Below are 14,675 nucleotides of genomic sequence, written 5' to 3' on the forward strand. Positions count from 1 at the left end.
TCTCACACACGGGCTTTTTGGGGACACTTCATATCTTAACCATACCAGTGCATATACTATAGCTTGCTATAGCTTCCAGATTAATTGCCCATTCTTATAATAAAATATTTATCTTTATCTCTAATAACTTTTTGAAACATACAGTCTGTTTTCTGGTGTTTCTATAGTTGTATTCCTTCTTTATTCTTTTTTTACAATGTTATTACACATATTATATCTGTAGGTAAAACAAACTCATAAATGCATTGCTATATTATATATGTTATATTCCTCCCAAATGGTTTGTTTTATTGGAGAAGGAGACAGTGGAGTTAACACTGTAAAGAAAGCTAGGACTCCAGATAGTGAAGAATCCCCTCTTCTCCCCATATATGCCCACTGCCCCCAATAAAAATAATCAACTATGGCGAAGCAGCTGAGGTAGCAACTGCAGGGGAGGGGAAGGAGACACGGAACTCCAGGATAGATTTAGAGGGACCAGGTGTGTGTTAAGAAGCCCTGAAGCCCTGGCTGTATAAGTCTGTCTCTATGTAGGCATGCATAAATGTAAAGGTAAGCTGTTCTTTCTCTCCTCTCTCTCTGCACCATGCTACTTCCTGCCATCCCAGCTTCTCTTTCCATGTGAGGGTGAAGGAAAGAGGAGATAAGCAAGTCATCACGGGATTATGATCAGATTTATATCTATGAGCTTCTGGATCTTCTGCACTATTACAGGATTCTTTAAGTGTTCACTGAGTGCTTGGAGGTCCTTCTGCACCTGCTCCAAAACAGGCTGCATGGCTCGGTCACTCAAGGTTGCTGCATCTCATGGTTGACCATAGCCAGTTACTTCACACTCTAAGTATCACATCATCATGCAGTGCTGGTAACCCTCTGCAGCCTCCACACAGCTGGAGTGCAGGTCTAGCGCCATATGGTGCACATGCATGGTGTTTGTGTAGTCCTCCATGACTTCTAGGTCAGCTGATTTCTGTGTTAGCACTTGATGAAGGTTCACTCCAGCTGAATATATGCCTAGTAGTCCTTGTGTGCCCACTGAAACTCCAGGAGTTTGGTACAACAGGCAACTCCATTGCTGTACAGTTTGGTATCTCATGGATTTCATTTAATGGCTTCTGTATGCTGCTTCATGGCCTGGAGATCATTTCCTTTCTTAAAACACTCGTTGTTCTTGTTCTTCTCCTCTCATGCCAGGTAGGGGTTGATGTAACTCTTGCTCCTTCAGGAGTTCCTCTGCCTGCTATTTTTTCTTGAGCACATCTGGGCTTCTGTGCTCTGCCAGAGACTTTTAGACATGCTCGGCATCCTTGTACTTTTCTTCTTTGAGGAAGAAGTTGCCAATTTGCACTTATGCTTTGGCAATCTGTTGATAGATGTCTAGGTTCTCTCTCCCTACATCAAAGGGTTTCTCACAAAGCTCTCAGCATTTATTGTGACCCTTTACAAAGTATGATGCTGCTTGATTGGTAATGGACGCCATGCTGACTGGGTTCAATTCTTTGTCTCTGCAATAATGCTTCAGAACTGGGTCCGTCTTTCTATTTGTAGGCATCATTTCCTAACTCTTTTTCTTTCAGTGCTTTATTTTTATTCTGTGGAAGATCTTCTATTGCCTTTGGTTTGGTCTCCTTTTGGGGATGAGGTGGGAGGTGCATTGCATCCCAGATCCACCCCAATATGGACCCCAAGAGTGGTTATAATCCAGGGACATTACAATTTTTTGGACAAATCTGACAGCTTGTTTTATAGTTGCTCCTACTATGTGATATTTATTTTTTATATGATTTTATGACTTTTAAAGAAGTTGTGGAAAGGAAAGATAAGAAATAAGTATTTATAGAGTTTGTTACATTAATGATTTTTTGACTATTTCTGATTCTCTCATTTTATCCAGGAAACTTGAATTACCATATGATGCATTTTTAAAAAATTTGTTCTCTTCTGCCTCCTTTGCATTATTATATTGTCTAATATATTTCATTTCTATATGTTATGGATACAAAAATGTAATTCTATACTATTGTTTAAGATAATTAAATATGATAAGAAAAAGGAGAAAGAAGTACAATTATAGTATCTTTTATAATTAGCAAGCAGATAATGTAACTGGTGAATTAAAGTTTTTTTCAGCAAAAAAAAAACACTTTTACTGCTGCAGGACAGGTGTGTTATCAATGCTTTTTCTTAGTTTTTTAATTTCTTCCAAAATATCTTTGGCCTTAGTTTATAAACAATCTCATTTTTCTGGAAATAATATTCTTAATTAGGAGCCTTTCATTTACATCAGTATGTTGGACATGTTATCCCATGATCTTCTGACCTCTGGTTTTTAAATGAAATTTATATGCTAATCTTATTTGAGTTCCCTTGTATGTGATGAATCATTTTTCTCTTTCTGCTTTCAAGATTTTCTCTCTGTCTTTGACTTCTAACACTTTTATCATGATGTGTCTGAATGTGAATCTCTTTACATTTATCCCACTTGGAGTTTATTGAGCTTTTTTTATGTGTAGATGGATATTTTTCATCATATTTTGACATTTTCAGTTTTTTTCTCTTTTCTCTCTCTTATGTAACTCTCCTTACCTACACATTGGTGCTTAATGGTGTCCCACTTTTCTCTGAGTCTCTCTTTTTTTTTTTCTAATTTCTTCCCATTTTTAAGGTGGCATAATCCCTATCAATCTATTTTCAAATTGGTAATGTTTTCAAGTCAACTCAGTTAATAATGGCACTTATATCCACTTGACTTCACCATCCTAATAGATCACTTTACTGATCCTAAGATAATAACCTATAAATGGAATCAGATTTGCAGTGATGAATAAGTATGTGGAAAATTACTGATAACATCTGTTGCTTCAGAGAATTTAGGAAGTAAATCATGCATGTCTGGGAGAAATTGATAAGCCTTTCATTATGAACATACAATTATTATACAAAAAAAATAAAATTATTAGGCCCAATTATTGTTCTTGGCATTAAAATAAACGTTAAAAAGAAAGCATACCGGCATGTATATTTTTAAAAGTCACATGTTGTTGGGGAAACCTATCATAAAATATATTAATGGTATTTAGTTACTAATTTCTCCACATACTAAGCTTAGTTTACCATTTCTTCTGCAATACTGAGACACTAGGGTAACATTAGTGTTTTAACAAGCGCGATGTGAAATGTGGAACTGCATGAAATAATTCTTATTTGCCTTTCTTGGTTACACCTGAGGTTTTTATATGATGAAAAAAGAAATACAAATCAGAAAGATAATCAAAGAATAATACCATTAACAGAAACTTATACACATGGTAGATATTATTTCAAGCTTACAAATATATTTTAATATGTGAATGGCCTAAGTATACCAGTTAGATTTTCAGAGTGGATTAGAAAACAAGATCCAACTACATGAAACCCACTTTTAACTATAAAATACTGATAATATGTTAAAGGTAAAGGGATGGAAGAAAATATATCATGCTAAAGATGTACCTTGCTAACACTAATCCAGAGTAGCTGGATTAATTTCAAAAAAATCCAAAATTCAGAGGCAAGAAAAGTATCAGGGATAAGAAGGTACATAACATCATGATAAAGGGGATAATTCTATAAGAATGCAAAATAATCCTAAAAACATCTGAACCTTATAGAAGTGATGCAATGCTGAGGAACTGTGAGAAAAAATGACAAATGCATTATTATAATTGGAGATTTGAACACTCCTTTTGTAGTAACTGATAGATCAAACAGGCCAAAAATCAGCAAGGATATGGATAACCTGAACAGAACTATTGATTTGTTTCATATTATTGACATCTATAGAAGATTCCATCTTACAACAGAATGTACATTCTTCTCAAACTCACAAGGATCATTAACCACTTAGAACCTACTACAGGTATCAAAATCCATTGAAGATTTTTTTTAAAAGTAAAAATTTTGCAAAATTCTCTGAATATGAAATTCAACTAGAAATCAATTACACAAATAATAATTTAGTATACAGAAAGTTGCAAGTTAAAATAACAATGAGCAATTACTATATACTTATTTTAAAAATGTCAAACAAAAAATCCAAAGAACTTACAAAATCAAATGGCATAGAAAGTACAAAGCAAAAGGAACTATATTATTCATTGCTACTGGAAATGCAAAGTCGTATTGGAAGATAATTTGGAAGCTTTCCATATAGCTAACCATCACTGTATCATATAATTTAGCACATTTCTCTGATTTGAAAACATACGCTCACAGAGAAACTCCCATATGAATACATCTAGCATCATTATTTATAATTAGCCAAACTGAAATCAATCAAAATTTGTCCCTAATATGTGTATGGATAGACAAACTGAGGAACATCCATATGATAAAATATGTAAAATAAAAATATGCAGTGAAAGAAAAGAATTCACAATTCTGAAGCAGCTACATGAAGGAAACTTAAATGCATGTTGATAAGTGAAAGAACCAGTATGAAAGGTTTATACATATTATGCAATTTAATTATATAGCAATCCAGAAAAGGCAAAACTTCAGTGACATTTACAAGTTCAGTGTTTTCTAGGGTTCAGTGGAGCAAGGTGGTACTGAGATTATTTTTAGGAAGGGGTAAAATTGCACATACTTTTAACACTAGCCAAAGAAATTTATAGTGAAAAGAGTGAAACTTTATTTATGCAACTTAAAATAAATCATTTAGGATTCCAGAATTAAATGCAGAAAATTATCAAAGAATTTAATTGTAATACAAGTCTAATGAACAATAACTCTGAGATGAGCATCTACGGAAGTGGTGAGAGAAAAGGTGTGGACCTAAATGAATTTGGAAAAGAGTGAAGTTGTAAGACCAAAGGCAAAAGAAATTGTACCTAAAACTGTACTCAAGCATATTAAAGTTACATGGAAGGAGTATGTATAAATAATTTTGATACAAGTATTCACTGAATTAAGCAATTAATGGGTGGTGGATGGTGGGAGCCAGGTTTCTCATAGTTCAAGTGAGACTTTACAGATAAGTAAGGGGAGCATGCTGGAATGAACCATGTTATAATTAATTAAAGTTGGAGCCATGTTTAGCTTAATGCTGATATAGGTGATTACCTATAGAAATACTTATGGATATTCATATATGTACCATGTACGATGCATGTAGTATCCAGATTTTGGTTTCTAATGCAATTCTCCAATTAAAGAAACTAGAAATTCTTCTAAAAATGCCATATTTTTGTACTGGAGCTGAAATACACAAGATAAGTCTAGAGTATCCAGTAATACCAGAAAGTCAGGAAGTTTATGATGAAAAAACAAACTTCACAATGCTGGAGTACGTATAAAAAGCATACAACTGAAGGTGCTCCTTGTGGTAAAAGCCAGAATGATTTGAGCAATAAAATAAAGTGGTATAGGATTGTATCCTAAAATATAAAAACATCATGACTCTCCACTGATATAAGTAAATGATTGCATAAATATATAAATGGGTAATGATAGATATATTTCCTGTGTAGATGAATTCTAAATAACTTTGGATATTCTGCTCTTAGGGACAAGGAACATAACTGCCCATAGGTTGCACTTGCTTTTCCCAAAGAATGCCATGTAGAAAGTGGGGAAAAAAGAGTAATCTCTCAGTGGAGAAAGCTAACAAATACTACCTCAACCAGGTGAGTGAGGTCGATATGAATGGCAGTACAGGATATTGATATTGACAATAGGTAACCTTGACATGATGTGATAAAAATGACACTTTACTTGTGTGTCTTCTTTCACAAAACCTTCAAACCCAGTATAATCATGAGGAAAATTTAGACAAATCATAAAAGGAATATTCTACAAAACATCTTATCAATACTCCTCAAAACTGTCCAAGTCAAAAAACTAGGAAAAATTAAGAAAAATGTCACATCCTGTAAGATCTTAATGACACACAATGACTAAAAAGTAGCAATTATAGCTACCTTGTATTTTTCCAGATCTTCAGAAATGGGTGTTTAAGTTCATCACTAGTAAGAAAGGGGAAGAACATTAAATGTATAAGGAAAATAATCTGGAGATGGAGACAAACCTAAGTTCAAGTCCCAAATAAATTTCCTTATATTTAAAAAACTCTAAGAAAATTCATAAGCTTCTCTGAACATAATTTAATCATCAGGATTGATAATATATATCTCAGAGAGTTATCCTGCAGAAATGTGTGCACAAAGTTCTTGGCATGTTGAAATACATTCTCTTTGCTTTACTTATTATTTGCTCACAGTAATTTACAGTCTTGTGGTGGGAGGAAGGGTATTTTGAGCATCTAGAGTGACAATAGATACTGAAAGTCACTTGCATTTACCTGATTGATAGCTTGAGGTACACAGTCAAGTGCACATGGACTGTCATTAATTTTGGTACTTGAAAGGTTCCTTTCTCACTTAGCACCATTGTGAATAGTCCATGATCTAGAATTGTGCTGGAAGACGCATGGAACTTTTTTGTTTTTGTTGTTTTTTAATTTTATTTTTAAAAATAAATTTTATTTTTGAAAGAGTTTCAGATTTATAGAAAAAAAATAAAGAAGATCATACCTAGTTTCCCTTATTATTAACATCTTACGTTAGCAAGGCACATTTTCACAATTAACAGGTACAGATGGATTCATTATTATTGACTAAAGTCCATGCTTAATTCAGATTTTCTTAACATGTACCTAATGTCCTTCTTTAATTTAATGTTCACACTGAATTTAAGGGAAATATTTCCTTGTCCTCATAGAATATTCAAGAATACTTCAGCTTTTCTCGTAATTATTATCTCTTCAAGAACCCCATGATCTTCATGGGCTCCTTGGAAATGAATGAAAAATTGTAAACATCTTGCTACCCTCCTGTTACATTTTTTAAATTGTCTTCTTTTCTGCAGTTGTGTCAGGATTATGTTTATCAAGTTTCCAGAACATGCAATGGGAGGAGGTGCTAAATGTTTGGTAATATTTGGTCTTTGTGGTCACATTCACAAGGCAGGTGATTATTTAGAAAGCTCAAATTTGCAGGGGGAAAGAGCACTGGTCTAGGAGTTTAAAACTCAAATTCTTAAGCCAGCTGTAGGACCTTGGTGTCCTACACGTCTCCCAGCTGGGTTTCCTCATTTACAGGCATAACAAGGACAGCATGATTTCTTGGTTTCCTTCCTCCTTTTCAGTCCTGTGTTGGTAGAAGTGGTCTTAGTTCTACAATCCAGTTGCATTCCCCACGTGGTAAGAGTTTGTGACTAAGACTGGAATTTGTTTGGAATTTGTTTTTTCCAATCCAAGGAAGAGAATCTTTTTTGGTTTGGGTGGAAGGAGAGACTTGGAATTTTCTCGAGAGATGTTTTCCTTTTGGGTTTAGAATGCTGGGTGGTGTGCCTCGCCCACCAGGAAGGAGAGAATAGAATGAATCATAATTTGTTAGTTGGAATTACATCCCGCAAGAAATTAAAAAATAAAAGTGCAAGTCAGAATGAATGACTAACCTTTGCCTTTCCCTAGCAGAAAAGCTGGTGAAATTTAGAAATATAGTTATGTTTCTATTCACCAGGCTCTCTACCTGAACCAACAACTATTCATGAAACTTTCCACATTAAACTTTCAGTTCCAGTAAAGTTCATGGCAGCCTCTAAAACTGCACTGGGAGGTGACAACACAGCATTCCTTTGGGTCTGATGCATAACAGCTTAGGGTGTGAGGGCTGGAAGGGGCTTCAGAGGGCAAGAGGACACACGACTGTGCTTCTACCATGTGCCCAACATTCAGCCTGCATTAATGATTTTCTGATGGATTCTTTATATGTATTATTTCCAATCTTTCTCAGGATCTTGCAGAACAAGTGATTTGCAGAAGAGGAAACTGAGGTTAAAGAAGGGTAAATAACTTGGCCAGTTTCACTCAATTCTACAATGCAAATTTGAGTTTTTAACCCGAGGATATTTGATTCCCCTTTTTTGGTTGTATTCACATCTGTTAACTCCTATTCCTGCTTTATATCTACCTCTGCAAAGCCTTCTTGGACTTTCCAGAGAATATAAATTATTCATTTTTCTATAATTGCTTCTTTTTATAGTCACACCATTTCTTTTCCATCTATAATATATATATTTTTTTGTTTTTGTATGGACCACACAGCATTTTATTTCTGTGTTCCCATAATGTTCTATTCTACAAATCTGTAAATGTCTGTAGAACAACCACAGCATTTTATGGGCCTCTGAATCTTCAGTACCTGGCAAAAGCTAGATGCCCAGGAAATATTTGCTCAGCCTAGGTCACACACAATTCACTGGATATAGAGCCGGAACTGGATCCAGACCTCTCCACACCCAGCCCAGAATTATTTCACCACTACCTTATTACCTTTAGATTTTTAATCACATCTAACTTCTAGATTATTTTCCCCATAAAATCTCCTTGTTTCATTATGCCAAACCCAGCACAGGATTTTATTGAGAAGAGTGAAGGTTTTCAACACAAATACAAAGACTTGCACTACTGAGGACTTACTCTGTGCACTGTATAGGCTCAGTGTGTGCTATGCCCCCTTATGTGAATTCTCTCATTTCATCCTGACAGCTCTACCAGGTGAGTGATGTTACTGTCAATGAGAAAGCTGAGGAATGAGAGTCACTAGGCCAGGTTCTTTCTTCTGGGGTGAAAGGCTATGTGGTTTAGCTCTGGTTGGACATGGCATGACCTGAAAGATAGGGCAGAAAAGAAGGAAATATTTAGGGTTTCATCTCTTGTTTATGAGATGCCAAATAGAATCCCCTCACCCCTTTTTACTGAAATCATTGAAATGCTTGATCCTTAAAGAACATGAGTAACACCAGGTTTTGATGGTTTAATTAAAGTCATCCACTCCCTTTAATCCTTGCAAATTTTACCCAGAGCTCTTGGGTTGCTGAGTGCTTTCTATATTGGATCTGGGCATACTCTGATTTCTTACAAGGTCATATGGAGGATAAGACTTAAAGCATTCCAGGGAGATTATGCTCAAACTGCAAAACCCTGAAAAAGCAATTGATAAAGGCTTAGCTGCATTTCCCTTGGGACTTGGGTGTTGTGGGGTAATCAGACAGAGCGACACACTCAAAGTTCTGAGGTTTATATCATTTTATATTCCTTCTTTTCCTTTGGCAAGCCCGAATCCTTCCTGGAGATTAAAATGTAATGACACAATGAATTGAGACAGAGAAGCATCAAAAATCATACTTTGAGGCATTATAGGATACATGTGACATTATGCATGGACACGGAAGGGGATTTGAAATCAGATACAAAAGCATGTTTCTATTTATATCAGTTTTAAAACTTAAATAAATTTATAGAGGGAGCAACTCTGTAGACACTTACAGTGAGGTCTGGAGAAAATAAAAGCTGGATTTGAGTGGGTAAGAATAAAGGGAGAAAGATGGGCAAAGAGGGCATGACCCTCACCCTCAGTATGAGGGATAAGTGTAAATGGTGAAAAGCCAAGAGCCGAGAGGCACAATGTCCTCAATGGAGACTTTCTGCAGTTCATTCATTCTACAAATGTTTCCTCAGTATGTATGGAGCATCACCCTGAGCACCTGGGATACAGTTATCCACAAAACAGGCAAAGCCCCTGCTAGCTCGGGCTTACATTGTCATGAAATTTAGGAATTTAATCACATCCACAATCTTAGACTTTTGTCTGTTTGTTTCATCTATAACAACAGCAACAAATGTGGAGGTCTTAGATGATGGAAAGACACACATTGGGAACAATTGGCAGGATTTATTTGGGATGAAAAGTTTAAAATTGTGATATTTAAACATATTATAGAGCATTACAAAACCTGGACCATCTATCTCTAAACAGAGAACTGTTGATTTCTAAGGTTGGGATAATGGCCCTATAGTAATAGGTAAGCCAAATTGGAGATTTTTGCAAAGAACCTATCAGGAGGCATCTGGGCAGAGTAAGGCCACAGTGGGGCAGGTGAGGAAGGGTGTGGAAATTCCAGGATTCTTCCTGGGTCCTTCCTCCTCCATGGGAGAAGTGATCTAGGCAAAGGCCCTGCAGCAGGTGAAAAATACCTGCCCAGACAGCCCACTCCAGGTCTTCAAACAAAGGGTGCTCCCTGGCGCATCCAATCAGGGAACTCTCCTAGCTGCTGGCAAGGCGCCTCCTATAAGCCCAGGTGCCAGCTCACTGGGGTGACCCAGCTCCCAACTGTCTTAGGACAGATGTCTTCCTCATATTGACTTGTTTATTTTCTGTCTCACTTTTACCTCCATAAAGCAAGTTTCATGAATCAAGGAATTGATATCTCTGATTTAAGGTTATCTCCTGGAACAGTGCCAGGTAGCCAAGAAAGGGGGTCAGGAGTGAGGAGAGAGACAGATAGAGAGGCTGGTGTATAGCTGATGACATAAGTGTCCATTTGTGCATGTTCATGTCATTATGCACACATATGTATACATGCATGCTTGTGCATCTGCACACATGAACACAAATACATGCACAAGGATTTATATATGTGTATGTGCTTGTGCACATGTATGCAAATGTGTACACACATATACATACACACATCTATGGAAATGTGTACACATATATACATACATATATCTATAAATATATACTTACATAGGAAGTTGTGCATTTTTGATGAGAAAAGTATAAAATTAAAACAATTATTAGAGTTATTTTTCAAGAGGTATTTTGGAATTTTCCTTATGGCCTAAACTAATGTATTTCAAATGACATGACAGATTCAGTGTTACAAAAATATACAGAACTCAGGCAGGATGCATACCAAGCAATGCAATGAAGCCGCATGAACAGAGAGGTTGTGCAATATGTCGTCAGCTGTTGCACCAGTTTCCCTCCTCCGTGTGGGAACCCTTCCTACCTCCTTTTCATTCAGGCTGTGAAGTAAGGATAGTCCTTAAACTCCAGGTTCGGGGGGGGGGTTGGGTTTAAGATCTGGCCTATGGTTACTGGGACTTGGTCAATGGTGCATGTGACTCAGCCTGGCCAATGACCAACAGCTCATAGTCTTTCACTCTCTGACAGTAAACCAAGGTCTTCTGGTGCCCTTCTCTCTAACAACTTTTGGAAAAGTCACCTGAGAATGAAGCCAACTCGGGGCAAATGGAACTGAGGACTGGTGGAAATCAGCCATCCAGTGACATAGTGTGAACACTCAGAGCCAGCACCTAAAGCCCATAGTCCTGATCCTCCTTGTAACCTAAGGAGTGTCAGTACAATAATGTTCACATAAATGTTTTGGAAATCAAGGAAAAAAAAGGATGATGGCTTTCATGCATACTAATGACATTTATGTCCTGAACTTAATCTTTCTGTCTTTCAGTTCCCAGAATATACTTGTCTGGCCACATGTTCTGAATTTGATTTCATAAGATGCATTCACCATACAAGCATTTCTAACCTCCAAACTGACCTTGATAAATGTGTTCCTTCTCTGGAAACAAAATGTGGTGAGAATCATTTTCAGAGGTTTTGTTCCGATTAGGTGACAACAAAGCATTTCACACCTGGCCCAACCTAGACCATAACCATACACAGCTCTTTACCCCATTTTCCCTAAATGTTTTTGTATTCATGCATAACATTACTAGCTACATTTGATTAAAAGGAATATCATAACTGTATTAGTTGCTTTGAGATGCCGTTAAAAAACACTGTAGACTGAGAGGTTTAAACAATAGAAATTTATTTCTCAGTTCTAGAGTCTAGGAAATCTAAGATCAAGGTGCTGGCCAATTGGTTTTTGATAAAGGCCCTCTTCCTGGATTGCAGACTTTTTGCTAGGCACTCACATTGCCTTTCTTAGATGCATGCACTTGGAAAGAAATATCTCTCTTCCTCTTGTTATAACAGTAGTAATTTCATTATGAGGGCTCCATCCTTAAGACCCAGTCTTACCCTAAATATATCCTAAAGACCCCATCTCCAAACAGCATCACATTGAAGATTACAGATTCAACATAATTGAGGGCTGTATAAACATTCAGTGAATAAAGCTAACATATAAAGATAAAAGGTTTTTTTACAAAAGGGATTGCATGATAATATGCAATTTCACTAAAAAGGCAAGACATGGAGTAATTGCAGATATAATATACAAAATTCTGACCTTTGGTGATTTAATAGACCAGCATTGAATATCATTTAACTATCAACATTTATGTGGACATTTGTGAGTAAATGTCCATAATCAGAGGATTCTCATTTAGAAGCAATGCAATTTTATCTGTCTCTCTAAATTTCAAGTCAACATATCACTGTGCTATTTTCAAAAGTGTCTTCTCACAGCCTACTTATTGAGAAATATTTTCAAGGACCTGTTAAAAGCTAAGAAGGAGACTATTCTATAAAAGTGTAGACAACTCAACCCTGCTCTTCCACAGCTTGTAATCAGTTTAAGGAGGATGTGTGTTTCCTAGAATGTCCTGTGGAGGTGACATATGACTTCTGATGTGTCCATTTGATATTGTTCAATGTCAAGCTTTTGGCCTTCAGTGCACTGGCCCAGAGAAAAATCACTCACCTTTTTTGCATCCCTTTGGGGATTGGTATTGATTTAACAGCATATTTGGAAAAGAAAAAGTGTGGATGATACACTGGCGTCATGCCTCATTTGCTTGAGAAGTGAGAAAAATGCTGACCTGGGAGAGTGGTGACCCTTGGAGCTTAATACATGTGTGTCGGATAAATTGTGAGTTATGCATTGCACTGGGGAATCGGCACATCTGGAGATGGGAACATCACTTGGCAGGATGACCCAGCTGTGCAGAGGAGGTAAAAACATAATTGAGCCTGTTTGTGAATACTGCTTGCTAACTCAGCTCTTGGCAACACTGGAGATGACCTTTCCCCTTAAGTCTGCCTTGTTTTCATGTTTCTTCTTTCTTGTTTTGGCAACTACTAAAATTGAGGTACTATTTCTGAGATTAAAAGACTGTCAGTCAGCAATGTTCTGTGAGATTCCTCTTTTTTGAGGAGGTGCTCTTTTAGGAAACCCTTGGCTGTAGAGTCCACAGACTAATCTTTTTTTTTTTAACTTTTTAAAAAAATTTCTTACATACATGCAGTAGTGGAATGCATTACAATCATAATTATCCATTCACAACACCATTTTTCGTAACTCTGTATAAAAAGTATGTTCATGCAAAATTATGCCATTATACATGAGCTTTCTTCTTCTTCTTCTTCTTCTTCTTATTTGCATTACAATTCTTTATATACCTTTATACGACAATTTATCATAACTCTGTATATAAGGTATGTTGACACCAAATTCACTTCTTCATACATGTATTTTTGTATAATGATGGGGGTCTCCTTCCACCATCCATGCTATTACCCTTCCCCCTTCCTTTACCTCCCACCCCTATTCCCTATCTAGAGGTAATCTTCCTCTCTTGCTCTCAATTTGCTGGCATAAAGGAAGAAGACCATCCAGTGCCAGTGACACAAGTAAGTACAGATCTGAATGACAGATTAAACCTTAAGTTTCCATTCTCCAAAGTAAAAGCATTTCCGATAGCATTTCTTTGTTAAATGCATGTCTAGCTTTTAAAAAAGTGAATTATTAATTATTTTATATTAATAATAATATAAATTTTATAATAAAAAGTGAAATATGTTCCTCCATGGCAGCTTCCCTGGGATTCCCCTTGGAGAAAACACACCTTAGACCACTATTATCAGGGCTTTTCTTCATATGAAGCAAATTATAATAACTGTGAAAGGCAAAATGATGGAGTGGAAAGAACAAGAGGTCTGCCATTGAACTCGCTTCTGCACCCTGGTTCTGCACTTCCTGTGCGACATTTGACAAGTTGGCTGACAGCGATAAGCTTTAGCTTTTTCAGCTGTAAAATGGTGCAGTGATACTTATCATATTGAACAGCTGTTGCAAGAATGCAAAGAGGTGTCACATGGAAAATGCTAAATAAAGTTGCTGTTCATAAATGTGGGTCACCTCTCCTGCTTCCCAAAGTAGAGGAATTGACCAGCACTGAGAAGCATGCCGGAATCTCATTATTTACTTTAACTACAAACAACAAATTAAAGTACATTGCTAAAGAAGAGACTTTAGTTTCAGTGTGTACTTTGTGATTTTGATAGTGAGATGAACATATGCTTCATGTCTCAACTGAGAGCAAATGAGAGTGGCAGTGACAGGCACAAAGCAGGTGGCTTAAATAGGTCAGAGCAAGAGGGCCTGGCCAAGGTGTCAATGGTGGTTTAATACATTATGGGAAAATTAACACATTTCCCCCCATTCATCAATGATTTTAAAGATGCTGTTCATGACAACTAGGCTGAATTTAAATATCTATGATGGAAAAAGCCCCCATCAACTGACTTATAAGTCAAGAAAAATTGAACTTCAATTTCCACCTGGTGATTCCTCTTTCACGGTTGCAGTAGAATACCTCTATAGAAGATGCCTCAATATTGGTGTGGTTCCCCACTTTGCTCATCTTTGATATTGTGCATTTGTTATATGATGGTGATTTGGCCAAGGTAACTTCATTTTAAGAAGGTAAGTAAGAACAATTGATATGATGAGAAAGATGGGATGTACTCAAATTAAGAGCAATTTTCAGATATGTTGGAGAATATTCTGATTTAGAGAAACATCCAAGAATGTTTTCT

At 36.5% G+C, this 14,675-nt stretch overlaps 1 pseudogene; it reads right to left on the reverse strand.

The window, feature by feature from the left end:
• Positions 1 to 655: 655 nt before the first annotated feature.
• Positions 656 to 3,016, reverse strand: LOC113186563 (stress-induced-phosphoprotein 1 pseudogene; annotated as a pseudogene).
• Positions 3,017 to 14,675: the final 11,659 nt, after the last annotated feature.

This window comes from Urocitellus parryii, chromosome 6, assembly GCF_045843805.1.
Source record: "Urocitellus parryii isolate mUroPar1 chromosome 6, mUroPar1.hap1, whole genome shotgun sequence".
Taxonomy (NCBI): Eukaryota; Metazoa; Chordata; class Mammalia; order Rodentia; family Sciuridae; genus Urocitellus; species Urocitellus parryii.